The sequence below is a fragment of the Somniosus microcephalus genome, chromosome 29 (assembly GCF_052327205.1).
Source record: "Somniosus microcephalus isolate GS21.2 chromosome 29, FLI_Smic_1.0, whole genome shotgun sequence".
In the NCBI taxonomy this organism is placed as follows: Eukaryota; Metazoa; Chordata; class Chondrichthyes; order Squaliformes; family Somniosidae; genus Somniosus; species Somniosus microcephalus.
In genome coordinates this window covers 27,095,592-27,116,446 of record NC_141015.1, presented here as the reverse complement: position 1 = coordinate 27,116,446, position 20,855 = coordinate 27,095,592, and the positions used below count along the sequence as shown (strand labels likewise).

The 20,855-nt window shown below is 46.4% G+C and overlaps 1 protein-coding gene across 2 annotated transcripts in view; it reads left to right on the top strand.

Annotated features, from left to right (window-relative positions):
* Positions 1-2,682: 2,682 nt before the first annotated feature.
* Positions 2,683-20,855, top strand: part of LOC147098584 (sphingomyelin synthase-related protein 1-like) — a 57,206-nt gene continuing 39,033 nt past the window's right edge. The window contains exon 1 of one of the 2 annotated variants that reach the window (XM_085970440.1): positions 2,683-2,907. The gene's annotated coding sequence lies outside the window, so the exon portion shown is untranslated. The remainder of the gene's footprint in view (positions 2,908-20,855) is intronic. The other variant, XM_085970441.1, reaches the window with a different exon arrangement.

Genomic DNA, 20,855 nt, shown 5'->3' with positions numbered 1-20,855 from the left:
CAACAGTGACTGCACTTCAGAAAAAAGTAATTAACTGGTTGAGGAGCGTCTTCAGGTGTCCTGAGGATGTGTGATATAAATTCAAGTTCCTCCTTCCTCCTGTTTTGAGGGTAACTTTCAAAACGGAATTGGATAAATACTTAAAAGGAAAAAAAAAATCGCAGGGCCAGGGGGAAAGAGCAGAGGAGTGAGACTTTTAAAAAATTTGTTTATGGGATGTGGGCGTTGCTGTCAAGGCCAGCATTTACTACCCATCCCTACTTGCCCTTGAGAAGGTGGTGGTGAGCCGCCTTCTTGAACCGCTGCTGTCCATGTGGTGAAGGTACTCCCACAGTGCTGCTCGGGAGGGAGTGCCAGGATTTTGACCCAGCGACGATGAAGGATCGGCGATATACTTCTAAGTAGGGTGGTGTGTGACTTGGAGGGGAACTTGGAGGTGGTGGTGTTCCCATGCGCCTGCTGCCCTTGCCCTTCTAGGTGGAAGAGGTCGCGGGTTTGGGAGGTGCTGCCGAAGAAGCCTTGGTGAGTTGCTGCAGTGCATCTTGTAGATGGTACACACTGCAGCCACGGTACACCAGAGGTGGAGGGAGTGAATGTTTAAGGTGGTAGATGGCGTGCCAATCAAGCGGGCTGCTTTGTCCTGGATGGTGTCGAGCTTCTTGAGTGTTGTTGGAGCTGCACTTATCCAGGCAAGTGGAGGGTATTCCATCACACTCCTTACTTGTGCCTTGTAGATGGTGGAAAGGCTTTGGGGAGTCAGGAGGTGAGCCACTCACCGCAGAATACCCAGCCTCTGACCTGCTCTTGTTGCCACAGTATTTATGTGGCTGGTCCAGTTAAGTTTCTGGTCAATGGTGACCCCCAGGATGTTGATGGTGGGGGATTCGGCGATGGTAATGCCGTTGAATGTCAAGGGGCGGTGGTTAGACTTTTGCTTGTTGGAGATAGTCATTGCCTGACACTTCTGTAGCGCGAATATTACCTGCCACTTATCAGCCCAAGCCTGAAGGTCTAATTGCAAAACTCTTTCAAAGAGCCGGCACAGGCTCGATGGACAGCATGGCCTCCTTCTGTGCTGTATGATTCTACGACCTTGGGTCTGGACTGGAGGCGACGGAGGTTGAACAGTTTCCCATTTGTTCTGTAAATTAGCTCCACTCCGGTGGGAAGCTTACTGAGGGTGAGATGGAGCATTGCAGCAAGGAAGATTGAGAAGAGCGTTGGTGCAATGACACAGCCTTGCTTGACCCCGGTTCGTACGTGAATTGGGTCTGTGGTGGAACCGTTGGTCAGGATCACGGCTTGCATGTCCCCACCAACACCTGGGAATCCCTGGCCCAAGACCGCACAAAGTGGAGGAGAAGCATCCGGGAAAGCGCCGAACACCTCGAGTCTCTTCGCCAGGAGCAAGCGGAAGCCAAGCGCAGGCAACACAAGGAGCGCATGTCAACCCAAGCACCCCACCCACCCGCTCCTTCAACCATCGTCTGCCCCACCTGTGACAGAGACTGTAGGTCCCGCATTGGACTCATCAGTCACCTGAGAACTCATTTTTAATGTGGAAGCAAGTCACCCTCGGTTCCGAGGGACTGCCCAAGAAGATGATTCTACGATTCTAAGCATCTCCAAAACAGCATCAGAAAATAGAGCTGCTCTGCACTGTTGCCCGTTTTTTTCCTGAGTTTTCTGTCCAGTAACAAAAAGTAACTCTTTTCACTAACGCCGACAGCCTCGTAGAGTTGCAGCTGTGCTGCTGCAGGCTATTTCCCACCATCGCCCCTGGATTAACAATGAGCTCCTGCTGGCAGGCACAATCGGGGCCTGGAGCCCATTGCGAATAGTTAAGAAGGCTGATCGTGGGAAATCCAGCAAGGGTGGCTCTGTGCGATGCTGGTGAGTGCTACGTCTCTGGGGAAGGAAATCATCCAAAGTCTGGATTGCAGTGCATTGAGTTGGATATAGTAGCTGGGTTCTGATGAAAGGCCATCAACCTGAAACGTTAACACTGTGCGGTGCCGGGTGTACCTCCAGTGCTGCAGGGGGCGCTGTGCCTGGAGTTCGGCGTTGGGCTGTGCGGTGCTGGGATTACCTCCAGTGCTGCAGGGGGCGCTGTGCCTGGAGTTCGGTGTTGAGCTGTGCGGTGCCGGGTGTACCTCCAGTGCTGCAGGGGGCGCTGTTCCTGGAGTTCGGTGTTGAGCTGTGCGGTGCTGGGTGTACCTCCAGTGCTGCAGGGGGCGCTGTGCCTGGAGCTGGGATTGAGCTGTGCGGTGCCGGGTGTACCTCCAGTGCTGCAGGGGGCGCTGTGCCTGGAGTTCGGCGTTGGGCTGTGCGGTGCTGGGATTACCTCCAGTGCTGCAGGGGGCGCTGTGCCTGGAGTTCGGTGTTGAGCTGTGCGGTGCCGGGTGTACCTCCAGTGCTGCAGGGGGCGCTGTACCTGGAGTTCGGTGTTGGGCTGTGCGGTGCTGGGAGTACCTCCAGTGCTGCAGGGGGCGCTGTGCCTGGAGTTCGGCGTTGAGCTGTGCGGTGCTGGGAGTACCTCCAGTGCTGCAGGGGGCGCTGTGCCTGGAGCTGGGATTGAGCTGTGCGGTGCTGGGAGTACCTCCAGTGCTGCAGGGGGCGCTGTGGCTGGAGTTCGGCGTTGAGCTGTGCGGTGCTGGGAGTACCTCCAATGCTGCAGGGGGCGCTGTGTCTGGAGTTCGGCGTTGAGCTGAGCTGTGCGGTGCGGTGCTACAGGGGACGCTGTGCGATGGAGCTGGGCGCTTTGTGCTCTCGGCGTGTGGCGGAGCTAACGATGAGGCGGAGTCGGGCTTTCCCGGGCGGACGGTCCGCAGCGAGCATCTGACATCGGGGCGGGTTAGAACAACGAGAAGCAGCGAACCTGCTCCTGAGACGGAGCGGGTCTGTGGGGTAAGTGACAGCCGCCAGGGGCTGGTGGACTAGCCGAGCGCGGGGCTGTTGTCAAGGCCGGGCTGCAGCTCCAGCTTGACCGGGGCGGAGGGCTCCCTCACTGGCTGCACTCTTGCCTTTAAATGACTGAGAGACGCTGTCGTGCTTATCACAAGCCTTTACCAACAAAAAAAAAATCATACTTCAAACCCTTTGTGGTATGGGAGGCAGGTCAGTAAGAAACCTGTCCAATTTATTTTATTTAATAATATATCTGGATGATGAAGGTCAGTGAAGCCTAACCAGACAGATAAATACTATACTTACTGGCAAATAAGTTTAGGAGCTGCTTCCATTTATTCTGGTTCCAGTGAGTTTTCTGGATCGGAATTGCCTCCTCTGTGGACATTATCTCCACTCCCAAGTCTGTGCAGTGCAGTTGCAGCTTTGTTCATTTGTTCCGACTGGAACATGCAATTGAGATGGAAGTTGTCGACTTGGTGATCAGACGTTTATTGTTCATTCTAATACCGATTAATGGGAATTAGCGTTTGGCCACCTTGGATCGGGTAGGCATAACATAGGCAGGGTCATTTACAAAAAAGACTTTTCAAAGTGGAAATCATGCGAGTTAGTTACTGAAGTGTGTTATTAGGTGGATTTCATTTGAGAAGGTAGTTCCTCCAAAAAGGTGGCTTAGTAAGTGATCTGTAGCATATGTTAACACTTTCCAGTGATAGATGACACTTATAGTGAAACCACAAACGTTTCGCAGATTGATTGAGCCTCAGTGATTGTTTAAAATTCACGTTCAAGATTGACTCTTATCCTGACAACTTAACTTGAAATTGATAAACTCGCAACATTGAGTCAGTTACTGTAGTCAGATCCAGGTACTGTATTCTCTATCTTCCTGAGCTGAACTTTATATTCTGCAGGAAGGATTCTGATATTGAGGGATGGTTTACATCAAAATGTACAAGGCTGATCTGACTGATCCTGTAATCGCGGAAATATTGTATCCCACGATAGCTGTCATGCCCTTCTCTAGATATTCATCCAACTCTCGAATTTTATACAGTCCATCCTGCGGAGGCTTCTCGCAATGGTAATTGAGGTCGATTGCAGCCAATCTCTGCCCCACTCCAGTCAGACCCACTCACCAGAAGCTGATATAATATCATGGACCATGAGGCTCCATGTTATATATCTAAGTGGCCCACAAGGACAAAAAACTTGAACATTACTACTGTAAAGAATGATTCGCTTTATGCTTGAAGGAATGTTATTTAATTTGGTGCAGCCCATTTAGAATTGCTAATGTGATCTTGTGTTAACAATCTGCCATTTAAAAAAAAGATTCAGTGGTCGAGTAGAGCTCCTGCTCCCAAGAGCTGCCGTTTTTAGTGTGGGCAAACTGAGAGAATTGGCTTCATGATTCCTATCCATCTTCAATCTGGCCGTGGCTCCCCTCCCAGACAGTGCAGTGCCAACAGCCCGAGTGAGCATTCAGTAATGGTGTGTGTTTTTTTTCATCACTCAAGTATAACATGGAGCCTCATGGTCCGTGATATTATATCGGCTTAAATATTCAATTTTTGCAGAATTGGAGCAAATGTTCAGCATGGCGTGGCTCCACCTTTCACAGACGTAGTCCTGAATGCAGCCCATTTTCTGGTTTAGGGTCGCTTAACATTATTCTGGACAGATCGTGACATCATCATGAGCTTCCTTATTCTGACTCATGGTTGTAAAGCCTGTGATTTGTAAATGACATTCAGACTTTAGCTCCATCATCACTCCCCTTTAATGTGCTGTACTGGAATAGCTTTGGCCTATTGTCATAACGAAATGTGGCTCTCTTTACCCATGCTAACCAGTGTTTACAAAAAATGCTGTGGAGAAGTTTTAAAGGTTTGAAAAATAATATTTAGTATTTCCAGAAGCCATGTAGCCGCCAGCCCATTCAGCAGCCATTTACCTCAGTCACCATCAACACTTCGCCTCTGGAGGTATGGGGTGGAAACCCTTTGCGAGGTGACTACCGATAGCTCTGGCAGCACTGTATTAATAGCAAGCCTCCAGATGTGGCAGATCAGGTAAGAAATTAGCCCCCCCCCCCCCCCCCCACCCAAACCAGAACTTTCCTGCTGTTTTCTTGCCTGAAATTACGTCCAGAGATTTTTGTGTAACGCCTGGCGTAATACGCTGAAAATAAATGGAGGCCGCGCCATATGTATTTTACGCGCTCGATTTAAACTTTGCAACCTAACAGCTGGTGTACATGAATGAAGGTGTGAAGTTTTCCTCATAACAATTCTAGCACTATTGCCTGGCATTACTAAAACCAACACTCATCTGGTCTAATATTCTAGACTTCTAAAATAGTGAAGACTGGTGAATGGGAATGGCTACGGCAGCTGCATATGTTGCTTTCTAATTTGTTGCAATATGCAAAATGTGCATTCGAACAAGAGGAGTCTGTGTTGTAGAAACACCAGTACTTGCATCCGCATTTTGTATCTCTCTCGTCTTTTGTCTGTAAATAGACAATTAGAGGGAGATCCATAGGACTGACTTAACTTGCATCCTAATAACAGGAAAGCGAGAAAGGGTGGAAAGAACATCGTGCCAATTATGGGACTGGTTCTGAATGCACAGTAATGTTCTCAGACGTTAGCTTTATGCATCGCATATATAAAGTGGTGTCTGTGCCGAGTTTTTATTTAATTTAACTGTGCCACTGCAGAGACTTGAACACACAAATCTAGGCTGACACTCCAGTGCAATACTTGAGGGAGCGCTGCACTGTCAGGAGATGTCGTCTTTCAGATGAGACGTTAAACCGAGGCCCCGTCTGCTCTCTCAGGTGGACGTAAAAGATCCCATGGCACTATTTTGAAGAAGAGCAGGGGAGTTATCCCTGGTGTCCTGACCAATATTTATCCCCCAACCAACATCACTAAAAAAAACAGATTATCTGGTCATTATCACATTGCAGTTTGTGGGAGCTTGCTGTGCGCAAATTGGCTGCTGCGTTTCCTACATTACAACAGTGAGTACACTTCAAAATTAATTCATTGGCTGTTAAGCACTTTGGGATGTCCGGTGGTCGTGAAAGGCGCTATAGAAATGCAAGTCTTTTTACTGCATTGTTGTCTTGCGTTTTAGTGACTTTGCAATTGGTACTGAGTTTTGATTGGAATTAGCTGGATTTTTGGGGTGCAGTCTCCTCCCCCACCCTGAATTTCTCCCCGATTCATAATGCTAAGATTGGAACTTCTCTATAATACAAAAAAGGTATTAGACGATTTTTACTTAAGTGACGAGGGCTGATGACTGGACTTGGGGGAATTAGCCAGCAGAAATGAGAGCATAACCTTGAATGTGGACCAAATGATCATTTGGTGCAGAGCGCATTTGTCCTTATGTCCTTCTTAAAAAGAAAATTCTGCTCCCTCCCACTTTTTTAAGCCAGTCCTCATGACTTTAATATTTTGATTTGAATAGTCAGTCTTGGAAAATATGTTGTAAAAAAAAAAATGAATTTTTATAATGTTTTTTAAAATAGTGCTAATAATAAGTGAAAATACGAGCATACCTTGAACTATAGGAGGCTGAAGTATAAATATTGGGGCCGTGCGTCACACATTATTTCCAAGGAACTGCCACAATTATGGAACAGTTCAGTTGTGCCAGTAGCTATTGGGTGGGCAGCAGCCTATTAACCTTGGCGGGTTGCTGAGTTAGCACATTGGAGACATTTTCTGAGAAATTCAGACATTACCTGTAACATCTTGAACAAGCGGGACAAATACATACAGGAAACTCTCGATTTACTGGCAAAATTCAGGAGTAGGTTCAGGTAAGTTTTACTTCATATTAGTGGCAGTTCCTGGATCTGTGGCCGTGTGACTGGGGTTCCTGCACTTGTTGCTAAGCAACAGGGATGCTTGGTCTGTGGCTGTTCCTGCACATGTTGCTAAGCAACAGGGAAGCCTGGATTTGTTGCTGTGTACGGAGCTCTCGTACCTTTTAACTGTACCTCTCTGTAATCCGGACTCTTTGATAAACCGGCACCACGCCGGTCCCGTCGGTGCCGGATAATAAAGAGTTTCCTGTATTTGTGTCAGCTGTGGCTCAGTGGGCAGCACCTTCGCCTCTGAGTCAGAAGGTTCTGGGTTCAAGTCCCACTCCAGAGACTTGAGCACAAAAATCCAGGCTGACACTCCAGTGCAGTGCTGAGGGAGTGCTGCACTGTCGGAGGCGCCGTCTTTCGGATGAGACGTTAAACCGAGGCCCTGTCCCCCCACCTCTCAGGTGGACGTAAAAGATCCCACGGCACTATTTCGAAGAAGAGCAGTGGAGTTATCCCCCGTGTCCTGGCCAATATTTATCCCTCAATCAACATCTGGCCATTATCACATTGCTGTTTGTGGGAGCTTGCTGTGCGCAAATTGGCTACCGCGTTTCCCTACATTACAACAGTGACTACACTCCAAAAGCACTTAATTGGCTGTAAAGCGCTTTGAGACGTCCGGTGGTCGTGAAAGGCGCTATAGAAATGCAAGTCCTTTTCTCATCTTTGTTCACTAGGTGAAATTGAAAGGAGTTAGAAAGCATGTCTAGAATAGGCTTGACCCAATTCAGCTGTCAGAGAGCCAGGAGGCTGTATGGAAAGTCAGCACGGCTCCCTTCCCTCACATCAGGTAACGGTAAGGGGCCTTGATTCACGCCCAGTTTTACATCGAGCTTTAGTGAAGTGGATGCAACTGATTTTCTACATTCCAAGGCGGAGGAGCCAAGTTCTGTGAAGCTGGTTATCCTTTGCTCCTGTTTACTTATCTATTTACTGTTAATAAATCTATTTGGTAGTTTAATAGCCGTAGCTGCATTTTTAATTCAGTCACTTTTCAAAGTCAAGGGAATCATGTGACAGCATGTGGTGTACTCAGTAAGCCAAATGACAGAGAGTTTTTTTATTTGTCCCCATGGCTTGCTGCAGTTACCCAGATATTGGGCATGTAAAGGTAGACTCCATAAAGATGGTCTCTGCTGCTGATCATGAGGAAAGCATCCGAGGTAAAAGGCCAAAAATACCTAATAGTCTTGTGTGGCTGACTACTTACTTTATTTTCTCTCCACGGATGTTGCCTGGCCTGCTGAGTTTTTCCAGCATTTTCTGTTGTTATTACAGTTAACTTGGTCTATTAGTAAGACTTTGTCACGCACGTTGTTTACGGGTTTCACTAATGAGAGCCCATCGAAGGCAACACCTTTAGAAATCCTCCTGAACAAACCTTCCCGAGCAGCTCCTCAAGACAGGACCCTCCACTGACACAAATAACTTCACGGGCTGAATGATATTCTAGAATGTTTTATCAAGTAGCCAAAAGTTGAACTTTTGAAGAGAGAAGTCAGCTTTTAGCAGAGATTAGAATATTATGTGTTCCAGGGACTTTGGAACAGATTGCCAAGTGTTGCTGATACTGTGACTTGTCGATATATGCTTTAACAATCCCCTGATTATCCTGGTCAGTGCTGATTGTACTGAATTCCATTTTCAGTTCGAGTTGAGAGTGGGATTTCAGCACACTGAAAGCAGCAATGTGACGTGAGTACTTAAAGTTACTTTAGCCCCTTTGCTCTACTTTACCGGGTTTCGTGTATTTTTTTTCTTCAAACCCAGGTCCTATACAGATCAGATCATGCTTTACAAGTACGCCGTGATGCTACTTTAGAAGCAAAATTGTATAATTTTGTCGGAGGCTGGATACCAATGAATTTTACATGGCTTGAGCATTTAAAGCTAGGAGATAACAATATGAAAGTAGCATCGCTGAAACAAAAATCCACGCACCTTGATGTGATATTTAATACCGATTGTTGACCGCTTTCAATTGGCAAGGATTACATTATGAACAGTACTGTTGGCAAGGAGGTAGTGTAGTCATAGACGTGGCTTTGAAGTACATTTTTCCCCTCTTGCGATGTGTTTCCTTTTTTACCGACTTTGTCACTTGTAAATCGTGCACACTTTCACCAAGTCATCGAGGATACACAAATAGTGAGGAAAAATCCTCGTCTGTATTAGGGTTAGGACAAGTAAAATGTTCAGACTTGTGTTACTGGGACTAGTATGTGCAGTAACCCTAGGTTGAACTCTAACACTCCAAGAGACATTACTGAGACAGCTAATCAACGATGGCATAATGAGGGTAGTTTGCTCTGTTGTAAAATTGCTGGATTTGTACTTGTAACTCGCACCAAGTCCAGTTCGCCCATCTCCCCTGTGCTCGCTGACCTACATTGGCTCCCGGTTAAGCAACGCCTCGATTTCAGAATTATCATCCTTGTTTTCAAATCCCTCCACGGCCACACCCCTCCATATCTCAGTAATCTCCTCAAGCTTCACAACCCCCCGCCCCCCCCCCCCCCCGAGATATCTGCCCTCTTGAGCATCCCTGATTATAATCACTCAACCATTGGTGGCCGTGCCTTCTGTTGCCTGGGCCCTAAGCTCTGGAATTCCCTGTTTAAACCTCTCCGCCTCGCTACCTTTCCTCCTTTAAGACGCTCCTTAAAACCTACCTCTTTGACCAAACTTTTGGTCACCTGCCCTAATATCTCCCTATGTGGTGTCAAATTTTTTGTCTTATAAAACTCCTGTGAAGCGCCTTGGGACATTTTACTACGTTGAAGGCGCTATATAAATACACCAGTTGTTGTGATGTTTGTTACAAGGTAGTTAGCTAATTTGTCCCAACTAAATTCGATTTCCCACAGGTTTGCTTCTCAAAGTCTTTAAGCATGTGGACATTGCACTTTTAGAATGGCAGTGTCAGTAGCCTTACTGGCTGAATTTGAGGACACCTTTCAGAACTTTAACAGCTGGATCCATTTTTCTTGCTGAAGACTGGTGGCCAATCACGTTTTTTTATGGCATTGAAGCTACAATAAGGTCAAGCGGATGTTTCGAGTTAATTGAAACCACAGTGAGCCCTTTAACTTCTTGGATTGATGGCTTGCTCCTATTGTGCTGTAAAATAGCTATGATTAGAGACTGATATTCTAATCTGTAGTGAAGGTCCATTCATAATTGTTACAAGAAGACACTTAAAAAAAAATAAAAAAATAATTCGATAACAACGTGGACTTGTATAGTACTTTAATGTTGTAAAAATGCCCCAGGCACTTCACAATGAGGAAGTGACACTGAGCGGGAGAAGGGTTGGGGGAAGTAACTGAAGAATGGTTGAAGGGATGGGCTTTGAAGAGGCTTTTGAAGTTGCAGAGACATGTAGCCAGGGGAGAGTTTTAGGAAGAGTGCAGGGGCATGCATGATGGCGGAAGGCTCAGTAAGTGAGGGGAGAGGAGAGAAATGATCAGTAAACCAGAATTAGTGGAGCAGAGGGTGTGAGCTTGGACACAGGGTTGGAGGAAGTTTGGCCCAGATTTTGCGGCGGTAATGACGGTGAAACTGTCAGCCCTCTGAAATTGACAGCAGCTTCTGGAGTCAGCGCATGCGCAGGTAAGCGTGGAAATCTAGAAGTTACGGTCAGTCTTTCCCTGCTCCGCCACAGGTTGTGCTGTGGGACCCCCTCGGAGCCGGCAATTAATTAATACCCCCTGAAAAAGATAAGCCTTGTTGAAAAGTGTAACTGGGTTTTTAACCGCGTATTGACTGCTGAACAACCGTTCTGGTCCTGAAAAACAAATTTTATATTTGTGGAATGTCAAACTTTTCCATCAATATGATTAAGTATTGCATGTTTTTTTTAAAATTTAAAGTTTGTTTGATATTTCAGCTTCTACTGTAATCCTGTGTGTACGTCTCAATCTTTATTTCGCTCTCTGCAAAATTTCTAAAAAGTAAATTGGAATCTGTGCATTTTACTTCCTGGTTTGCTGTCTGTGCGACTTCTTCAACGTGATTGGCTGCTCAGCCTGCTTGATGACATCACTTGGTGGATGCTGGAGATTCACTTGATTTGGCGCCAGATTCAAACAAAGGTCGGGAGAGCTGAAACTCATGTCGCAGAGATCGTTGGATCTTTGTGGGCGGCTTTCTTCGAGGTCAGCGGCGAGCTTCGCCGCTGAGCGCAAATTCCGGGCCTTTGAAACAAAGATTTCAAAATCCTCATCTATGTGTTGGGGCTTCCCTAAAGCATGAGAGAGGAATGAAGCGTGATGACTTCTATATTTTAAGTATGCATGGGACGTTACTTCTGAGGACATTGCACTTTTGTGAAAAATTGTTGATGGATGGTCCTGTTGGAAAAGCCAATATAGATTTGGCTGTTCTGTGTATGTTCAATGTCAGAGATTTTAAGCTGAGTCCATCTGGTCCTCTGCTGAGGAATGAGTCCTGTGCTTCTGTGCATTTCATAGTGTTTGCAGTGAAAGTTTGGTTTAAGTAACTTGTATACTTTGACCGTAATCAACATTCTACAGCTGTATTTTGTCACTGTATTTATTGAAAATCGTTACATCCAGTAGGTTGACCTGGGCCCTCTACTGAGAGAACAGCGAACTCCTGTTCTGGGCCTTGGGTTTAAATCCTGCTGAACTGACATCCAGGAGTTGACTTTTTAAGGTTAGCGGCCGAATATTGTTGCAGTTCACTTGAACACTTGGCTGTCATGAAATGCTTCATCGTTTGAGAGAGAGAGAGGAGAAAAGGAACACTGGAAAGCCTACTTGCCCTGTATGGTATGCCTTTGATATGTTAATAGCAGCTGTAGAGCAAGCTGTATCCTGTACTCCATCTGAACCTTCTGGCTGTGGTATGATGCTGTGTAGGTGAGAAGGCATTGGAGATGGCAAATTCTCAAGGTAATGCCCTGAATTCACGGTCGGCAGAGCAGTTAAGGCGTATGCCACCGGCATCTGAACAAAATCCGCACATACCTCGTGCGAGCCCCCCTTCGTGAAGTTGCTTTCAAACGCTGCAGAGTTGTGTGCAGCTTAGTGGCCCACGGATCCCGGGGGGGGGGGGGGTGGCACCCTTGTGCGTATGCGAAGCTGGGATCACGTGGGGTGGTGCTCCTTTCACTTCCTGACTCTTGGCCAATCAGGAAACCGAGGAGATTGCTAAAACAGGATTGTAAATGTACATCAATAGAAGACAGAAGTCTTCTACTGGCATATATTTACAATCTACATAGCGCTTAATAGCCACTCTTAATTGAAAATGTTGGTTGAAGGGATTTAAAAAGGTAGGTATATGTATTTTAGTTATGCCAGATATACATTTGATCAAACATCTTTGATATAACTATGTATAAATAATAATACTGCATTTGTTAGCTATATGGTTCTTACCTACTCAGTGTTAAATTAGATGTTCCATTATTTGATTTGTGCCCATAAAGTAGCAAACCCCAGTACAAATATTTCTATAAATCAGTAGGTTTTTTATTGTAATAGGTTGAGAAATAATCAGCACACAAAACTTTTGCCCTTAAACCAATATATCTAATCAATAGAGTGCCTATTGCTGGTGTTTACTGTGCTTAATTTCTGGGTTCAAAACTCATTGGGAAAGATGTTGACACATGAAAAGAGTTTTGTGTCTGGCCAGTAAATTTTTAATCAGAAAATGCTGGAAACACTCGACAGGTCAGTCAGCAGCCGCCAACTAATACAATTTTCTCGTCCCCCCTTCCCCATGTGCTGTGCAACAGGCTCCTGCGCCTGTTTGCACCAGATGTAAACATTTTCAGGGTGATTAATGCGCAGTAGGTGAGCAATTAGCCCACCTTTTCGCCAGCATGTTGATTTGAATGGGTCGGTGAAATGTGCAGTGAAGGCGACGCGCAGCCGGAACTTGACAGATCGCAAGTTCAGGATTAAGCGCATGCGGAAATCCCGAACTTGCTGTCCTTTTCAAAGGGGGTACGACGCCGTACTCTGAGCGTACACCGTCATACCGACCATGAATTCAGGGCCATTATTTTTAAAGGTCGTGTCCATTCAAACTTGCTTTAATTTTAAAACATGCAATTTGCTTGTTTTATCCATACACGTGTTCTGGTGTAGTTATTCTTTGGCATATTAATAATATATTTCATTATCATCCCCATCAATATTAATCTGTTGCAACCATTAAATATTAGCGTGGGTTAAAGTTTGTACTATGCACATAGGGTCGAACAAACTGCGAGATTGTTAAAATATATATGGTTTGGAAAGTTACCAGGTAACTCTGTAAATAATTAGAAAATATTTACTGTAAATATAAATCCTGAACTATTCCCCAATGGTATGTCACTGTGATATTTTTGCCCAACTTTGTATTGTGAAATCCTAAAAGCAAAGTACTGTACAGGTTAGAGCTAGGCAGACTTTGGATAGCTGTGTCAGCATGGTGTATGTAGCACTACAAGTTCAAGAATCACAAAGGAATAAAAGGAATTTGAAGTGTTTTTATCGTAGCTTTTACATTTAAAAATTACAGCCAGTGGCAAGTGCTGCTGCCAGATTTGCTGTTTCAGCTTCTTAAAAGTGCTCTACAGGAAACTTTCGATTTACCGGCACCTAAATAACCAGAAATCTCGGTTAACCGGCAACATTCAGGAGTAGGTTCAGGTAAGTTTTATTACTTGCCTTCCTCCATCTGTTGCTGTGCAAGGGTGTGGCTTCAGCTGTTGCTAAGCTACAGAGACGCTTGGAACTTTTGGCCATTGTTCTGAACCTGTTGCTAAGCAACAGGGTTTGTTGCTTTATACGGAGCTCTCAGCTCCGTATCTTTTACTATAGCTTTCGGTTATCCGGAATTTTTGATGAACCGGCACCACGTCGGTCCCATCGGTGCCGGATTTAAAAAGAAAGTTTCCTGTATATTGACAATATACTGTTGGCACCAGATGTGTGGGATTCCCATCAATGGAACCTGGCAAGATAAAGCAGGTGACTTCTGTCCCTCGGGTGAGAAAAAGCGTACGCCTCTGTCGTACCGGTCCTCCGAAGTTCTTCATAATTACTGGTGGCACTTGATGGATTACAAAAAGTGCTAACAGTGCTTGTCGGTCACGGGTATTGATTGTGGCCACATAAAGCACTCTCGAACATTGCTGTCCTCTGCCAAATCCGCTGACTACTCTAGCGTCACCCTGGAGAGCCAAGGAGAATCCCCAGCTTTTTTTCTCTACTACCAACCATCTGCTTGCCCCATCACCCTCACCTCCAACAGCAAGTGCAAAGAGCTCATGGACCTTTTTGCTAGTAAGATTGAGACCATCTGTTCAGCTGCCGGCTCCCTTGATCCCGTTCCCACTAAACTGCTGACCACCCATGTTCCCTTCCTGGTCCCCATAATTCCCGACATTGTAAATGGTTCCCTTTCCTCCAGTACTGTGACTCTCCTTCGTAACCTCCCTCCTCAAAAAACCCACCCATGACCCTAATGTCCTTAAACTACCATCTTGGCTCCAACCTTCCTTTCCTCTCAAGTCCTTGCACATGTTGTCGCCTCCCAAATCCGTGTCCACTTTCCCCGCAACGCCATGCTTGAATCTCTCCGCCCAGGTTTCTGCCCCTGCTACAGCACTGAAACAGCCCTAATCAAAGCCACAAATGACATCCTCTGTAGACTTTGACACGGTCGACCATACCATCCTCCTCCAACGCCTCTCCTCCATTGTCCAGCTCGGTAGGATTGGCCTTGCTTAGTTCCAGTCTTGCCTATCCAATCGTAGCCAGAGCATCTCCAGCAATGGGTCTCTTCCTGCCCCTGCACTGTTACCTCTAGAGTCCCCATAGGATCTGTATTTGGACCCCTCTTATTACTCCTAAAAACACACCTCTTGGACCAAGCTTTTTGTCACCCCTTGTACGATCTCTTTCATTGGCTTGACATCCAGTTTTGTCTAATTACCCTTTGTGAAGTGCCTTGGGATGTGTTTCTACATTAAGGTGCTGTATAAGTACAAGTTCTCTGACACCTCAGCATCAATTTAGAAGTGCCCTTTTTATAATATTAGTCAATGTTTTTGGCTTTACCCACTGCCTGTCATTGCAGCTCCTTGGCATTGGTCATTGAGCACCAAAAGTTAATGTACTGGGTAGTCTGAATCTTGTATTTATTTATTCATTCACGGGATGTGGGCGTTGCTGGCAACGCCAGCATTAATTGCCCCTCCCTAATTGCTCTTGAGAAAGTGGTGGTGAACCGCTGCAGTCCGTGTGGTGAAGGTACTTCCACAGTGCTGTTAGGGAGAGAGTTCCAGGATTTTGACACAGTGACGATGAAGGAATGGCGATACATATCCACGTCAGAATGGTGTGTGACTTGGAGGGGAACTTGGAGGTGGTGGTGTTCCCATGCGCCTGCTGCCCTTGTCCTTATAGGTGGTAGAGGTCGCGGGTTTGGGAGGTGCTGTTGAAGAAGCCTTGGCGAGTTGCTGCAGTGCATCTTGTAGATGGTACACACTGCAGCGCCGGTGGTGGAGGGAGTGAATGTTTAAGGTGATGGATGGGGTGTCAATTAAGTGGGCTGCTTTGCCCTGGATGGTGTCGAGTTTCTTGTGTTGCTGGAGCTGCACTCATCCAGGCAAGTGCAGAGTATTCCATCACACTCTTGACTTGTGCCTTGTAGATGGTGGAAAGGCTTTGGGGAGTCAGGAGGTGAGTCACTTGCCGCAGAATACCCAGCCTCTGACCTGCTGTTGTAGCCACAGTGGCTGCTCCAGTTAAGTTTCTGGTCAATGGTGACACCACCCCCGCCCCCCCCCCCCCCCCCCCCCCCCCCCAGGATGTTGATAGTAGGGAATTTGATGATGGTAATGCCATTGAATGTCAAGGGGAGACTTTCTCCAGACATGTACACAAATCTTTATTCTATGTTTGACATTTTGCTCTGGAGAATTGCAATCTGGGACTCCTGGTGTCCAGCCAGGTCTCATCAGCTCTACTTTGGCTCCCTGCCTTTTCAGACCTAATGCTGCCATGCTGAAACCACCCATGGCACTGCCAAGAATAACAGAAGCTCTGGTTTTCTGTCCAGTATTCCTCCCACATCAAATATCATCAAGAAAGAATAGACTAGCTGGTCATTCACCTCTGTTAATGTGTCTAATAACAGTCACTACATTGCGAAAGTAAATCACTGTGTGAAGCACTGTAGCAAGGAAAGATGCCGTGCTCTGCTCTGGTAAGTATTGTCATCAGCAACAAGTTGGCAAGAACAATTTGGGTTCGAGCCCTGCAGTTGCCACTTGTTTCAGTTAAATGTCTAACATTGTCTTTTGTTAAGCTTTGTGTTTTTTTTCTGTGTTTATCGGCATTGGAAAGTGTCCATGTCCTAATTAATTCTTCAGTCCTTGTTCATATTTTGCAGTTGTAACACATATTAAATAAGGAAATGTCAGAATATTGCTGTAGTTATGAGGGGCGTCACAAATTCCAATTTTCATCTGATTATTGCAGTGCAGAAATCTTATTTATCATTCAAAAGGGTCATTTAAAATCTTTGACAAATCGTCTTCCAGAATCAAAACAATTGTGTTGTAACATAGAGAGGAAAGGAGACTGACGTGAAGGAGGAGTGACTGAGAGACAGCAATGAAGAGAGGGGAAGAGAAAAAAGCATGTGGAGGAGTAATTTCTGCCACACTTGACTAAACATTCAGCTGAGGGGAGACTGTCTAGAAATGAGATGTACAATGAAATGAGACCGAAACAACTGATGTCGTGTCAGTTGCCTGCTGAGTAGATGCTAATGAAGTCAAAGGATTCAGGAGGAAATACGCAAGATTTTAATGGCACATTAGACAAGTACTTTCCAAAACCACTAAATGTATCATCAAATGTTATGTAAGCTCACTGAGGGCAAATTAACACCACTAGAACAGTATTACAGCACATTTTCTTATTTTTAAATCTGCTTGACTATTAATGCATGATGCTGGAAGTTAATGCAAATCAATTCTCAAAATAAAAGAATATTTGTTGCTTTTAGAATTCTGTGGAGCACCTTGACATATTTGCATTTTATCCATGCTCATTCCTTAGCGAGTCTTTTAATGCCTGTAAGTAGTTTTGGGCATTTCAAGCAGTGAAACTAAAGACTTGCCTCATCTGCTGCAAATTAATTTGAAAATGACCTGCTAAACTTGTCTCACTCAGTCAAGCCAACCTTCGTAGGGTTCAAGGACAAAGAGCCTTATTGGGATGTTGAAACATTAAGCTGCTTTCATACTGCTCTTGTGCTGCAGACTGCTGACTCGCTTGTCTTGTGCAACCGGCAGCAACCTCAACTGGGCAGATTTAAGACTGTTGCCAGCAAGACCCTTTATTGAAAAAAAAACCTGGGACTTCCCCTACTGCTGCAGGTCTGCCATGCCCCAGCAAATGAGCTGGACTCAACGCCACGACATCAGCATGCAGCTGTCGTGCTGCTGGTTTGAAAACGGTGCGTTTTGGACCATCTGATCTCACTTCATTGGCTGTAAAGCGCTTTGGGACGTCCTGAGGTTGTGAAAGGCGCTATATAAATGCAAGTCTGTCTTTCTTTACTTGTCACAGCCTGTTTGTGCATGCGCTACATTGCTGGGATCCACTCTGCAGCTGGTTTACAGAAAACACGTCTGGTCTATTCGAGCAGAAGTGCGGGAGAGTAGCGTACTTGCATTGATTTCCTGAGACTTGGTTAACAATAGAAGAGAAAGTAGTGGAAAGTCAAGGATGATTAAAGATCATAATCACAGTAAATTCGCTGCTGTACCTGATACCACTTTTGGGCGAGTTCTTACATTGCCCAAAGGTATCTGTCATGGATTGAACGTCACTGCCACTATTGTGCAAAGAGCCGCCCTACATTTTTGGGTTTAGTTTGAAGTTTCAGTTGATATTAGATCAGAAATCAGAAGAACTTTGACGAAGACAGACATCTGTACAGCGCAGTTAGATTGGCCTCGATTTTAACTGACCCGTGGAGTCGGGATTGGAGGCGTGCGAGGGGTTAAAGTCCCGAATTCGGGGGTATCGACACTATCCCGCCCCAAACCTGCCTCCATGTAAGTTTCAAAGGAGGCGGGTACCCGCCCCGCACTGGGACCCGCCGACCCGAGGCGGGAAGGGATTAGTGACAATTAACTGCATGTTAACAGGTAGTTAACAGGCAGTTTTTAGCCTAATCCCTATTTTAAAGTTTGAAGTGTGGGATTCCTGACGGCTCTAAACCACGCCAAGTTAGAGGAGTTGGGCCGTCGGGTTGAAGGACTTGGAGGGGTTGAGATGTCGGTGTTCAGGTGAGTTAGGGTGCATGAGTGCAACGGTAAGTGTGCTTGGTGTGTCTAAAGTGTGTAAAGAAGTTTAAATTACCTGTACTTACCTTTACAGCCTTCCTTCCTCTAGGTTTCGGGAGTCCATCATCTAACCGGCACAGAAAGCAGAATGGCTGCGAACTGTCAAAAGTGACAGCCTGCAGCTTTCTGTGCCGGTGAGATTTCTAACTGAGCCTGTGTAGAAGGACTCAGGTTAGAAGTAAGACTGTCAGTGTTTGACAGCTTCAGCAGCTGTGAAACGCTGATATTTCATCTGTCAAAACGTCTTGACAGATGAAATTTCAGTCTGTGACGTCACCTGTTGCCGGGTGGCCCTTAATTGGCCTGCTGAGCCCGCTGGGCGGGCTCAACAAGGTCAATCAAGTTAAAATCACGTGGATTGGCCGCATCTCGATGGAGGCGGGACTACAACCCCGAAAGTTGTAGTCCTGCCTCCTTCCCGACCTCTGAGTGAAAATCACCCCCATTGTGTTCATAACTGCGAACGTGGCAATAATTGTGATGGTTATAAGAGTTAGAGCATCACTTTAAATACATGCAAGGTGCAAGCTGAATTCTGATAAAGATTCCAGATGACACATTAAAGGCATAACTCAGATCTTACAAACAATGCACCACAGAAAAAAATTAACTAACCAGTATATTGCAGCGAAAGGTTAACCTGTTTGGATACGTCAGTTGAATTATTTGGAAGGTACAAACTCAAACTGGAAGAGCATAATTGGTGCTTTTTAACTTGTGACATAATCCAAAAATACTAACCTGTCTTTAACCCTCTAAGGTGGTAATACTGTAACTTGTACTGGCCTAGAAATTCGGTTTTGGCGCAGCGAGGGCTTTAGCGCCGGAAGTTAGTGCCGGCGCTAAGTCCCCCTGCGCGCACCAAAAATTCAGTAGCGCCGCGCCCAAACGGCTGCCGGCGCTACTGAGGGGTCTCAGCGCCTCAAAACTGGCGCCACGCGCCGCATTGCGGCGCTATTCCGGCGCTGCGGCGCCCGCTGCGGTGCAGCAGGCTCGGGAAGTGCAGGCCTCCTCCTTCCGTTAAGGAGGAGCTGCCTGCACCCGGCCGCGGCCCGCGATAATCTTTTTAAAAATGAGCCCGGCACCTCGGACAAGTGCCGGGCTTGCTTCTGTTCCGGGGGTGGGGGGAGGTCCGGGGAGGGAGCTGCGGCCAGGCGGCCGGTGGGAAAGCGGCCGGCCGCCGCGGGGCCTTTAATGCGCCGGCGCAAAGTTCTGTAAGGCACCTCTGCCAGAACGTTGCTTGCGGCTGCCACGGGCGAGGCGGCCGCAACTCAATTTCCGAGTTCGGGCGGGTTACCATGGCAACCGGGACGCTGCGCACACCGATGACGTCATCGGTGCCGGCGCAGCGCTACCGGCCTAACGCCGATTTAGGGCCCCTGTCAATTTCTAAACTGGCCATAACTTCGGCGCTAGGCCCTCTAGCGCCTCAAAAGCGGCGCTAAGGCCAGTGAATTTCTAGGCCACTGTGTCAAACTGAACAACATTAATGTGTTGCTGTAATTCTTAAGTCAAATTTGTTCTGTTTGTGTTGGTTAAATTAACAATAGTTTATTCCTTAATTATAACAATAATTTGCATTTCTAGTCCCTTTAATGTAGAAAATTGTCCTATGGCGCTTCAGAAGCATAATCAGAAATAAATGGACACCGGGCTAAAGCAGGGGGGTGGCTGAAAGCTTGGTGAAAGAGATGGGTTTTAAGGAGGCTTTTGAAGAAGAGGGAAGTGGACGGGTTTAGGCAGGTAATTCCAAAGTGTGGATCCTAGACGGCTGAACGCATGACCGCAAATGGTGGGGCAAAAGGAGGGGGGATGCTCATAAGGCCAGTGTCAGAGGAACAGAGATTTCGGGAAGAGGATTGGGCTGGAGGAGGTTCGAGATAGGGAGGGGCAAGGCCATAAAAGGATTTAAACATGCGATCAGAATTTTCAATTGATTCCCGGTCCCCCCACATCTCCAATCAGCAAGGACGGGGGCGATGGATGAGTGGGATTTGGTGCAAGATAGGATACGGGCAGCAGAGTATTGGATGAGCTGAAGTTTACAGAAGGTGGAGGATGGACAACCGGCCAGAAGAGCATTGGAATATTTGAGTTTGAAGGTGACAACTGCACGGCTGAGTGTTTTAGCAGCAGATGGGCTGAGGTAGGGGATAGAGATAGGCGAGTGGTGGAAAGTAGGCAATCTTTGTGATGGACAGGATATGGGGTCAGAAGCTCAGCTCGGGGTTGAACAGGACTCTGAAGGTGCAAATAATCTGGTTCATTGGAAGTGGGGTTGGAAGGGGGTAAGGGTGATGTGGGTGGCGAGGAATACAAGAAAGTGGTCCGAGATGGCCTTGTCTGTAGTAGAGACCATGGGAGTAGAGATGCCACAGGAGATGGCAAGGTTGCGGGGTGACCGTGAATATGGGTCGGAGAGTTTATATGGAGGGAAAGATTTAGGGAGGAAAAGAGGGCAGTGAATTTAGAGGATAGAGTGCAGAGGGAGTTGAGAGGGAACTTAAAATCACCAAGGAATAGGAGTCACTCAGTGCAGAGGCTGAGGGACAAAAGGAGGAGGATATCTTGGGGACAAGGGTCGAGGGTGTGTCATATTGTATAATTGTGTTGATTTAGCATTGAACGGTGTATGATTTTTTGTCATGTTTTGAAAAGCCG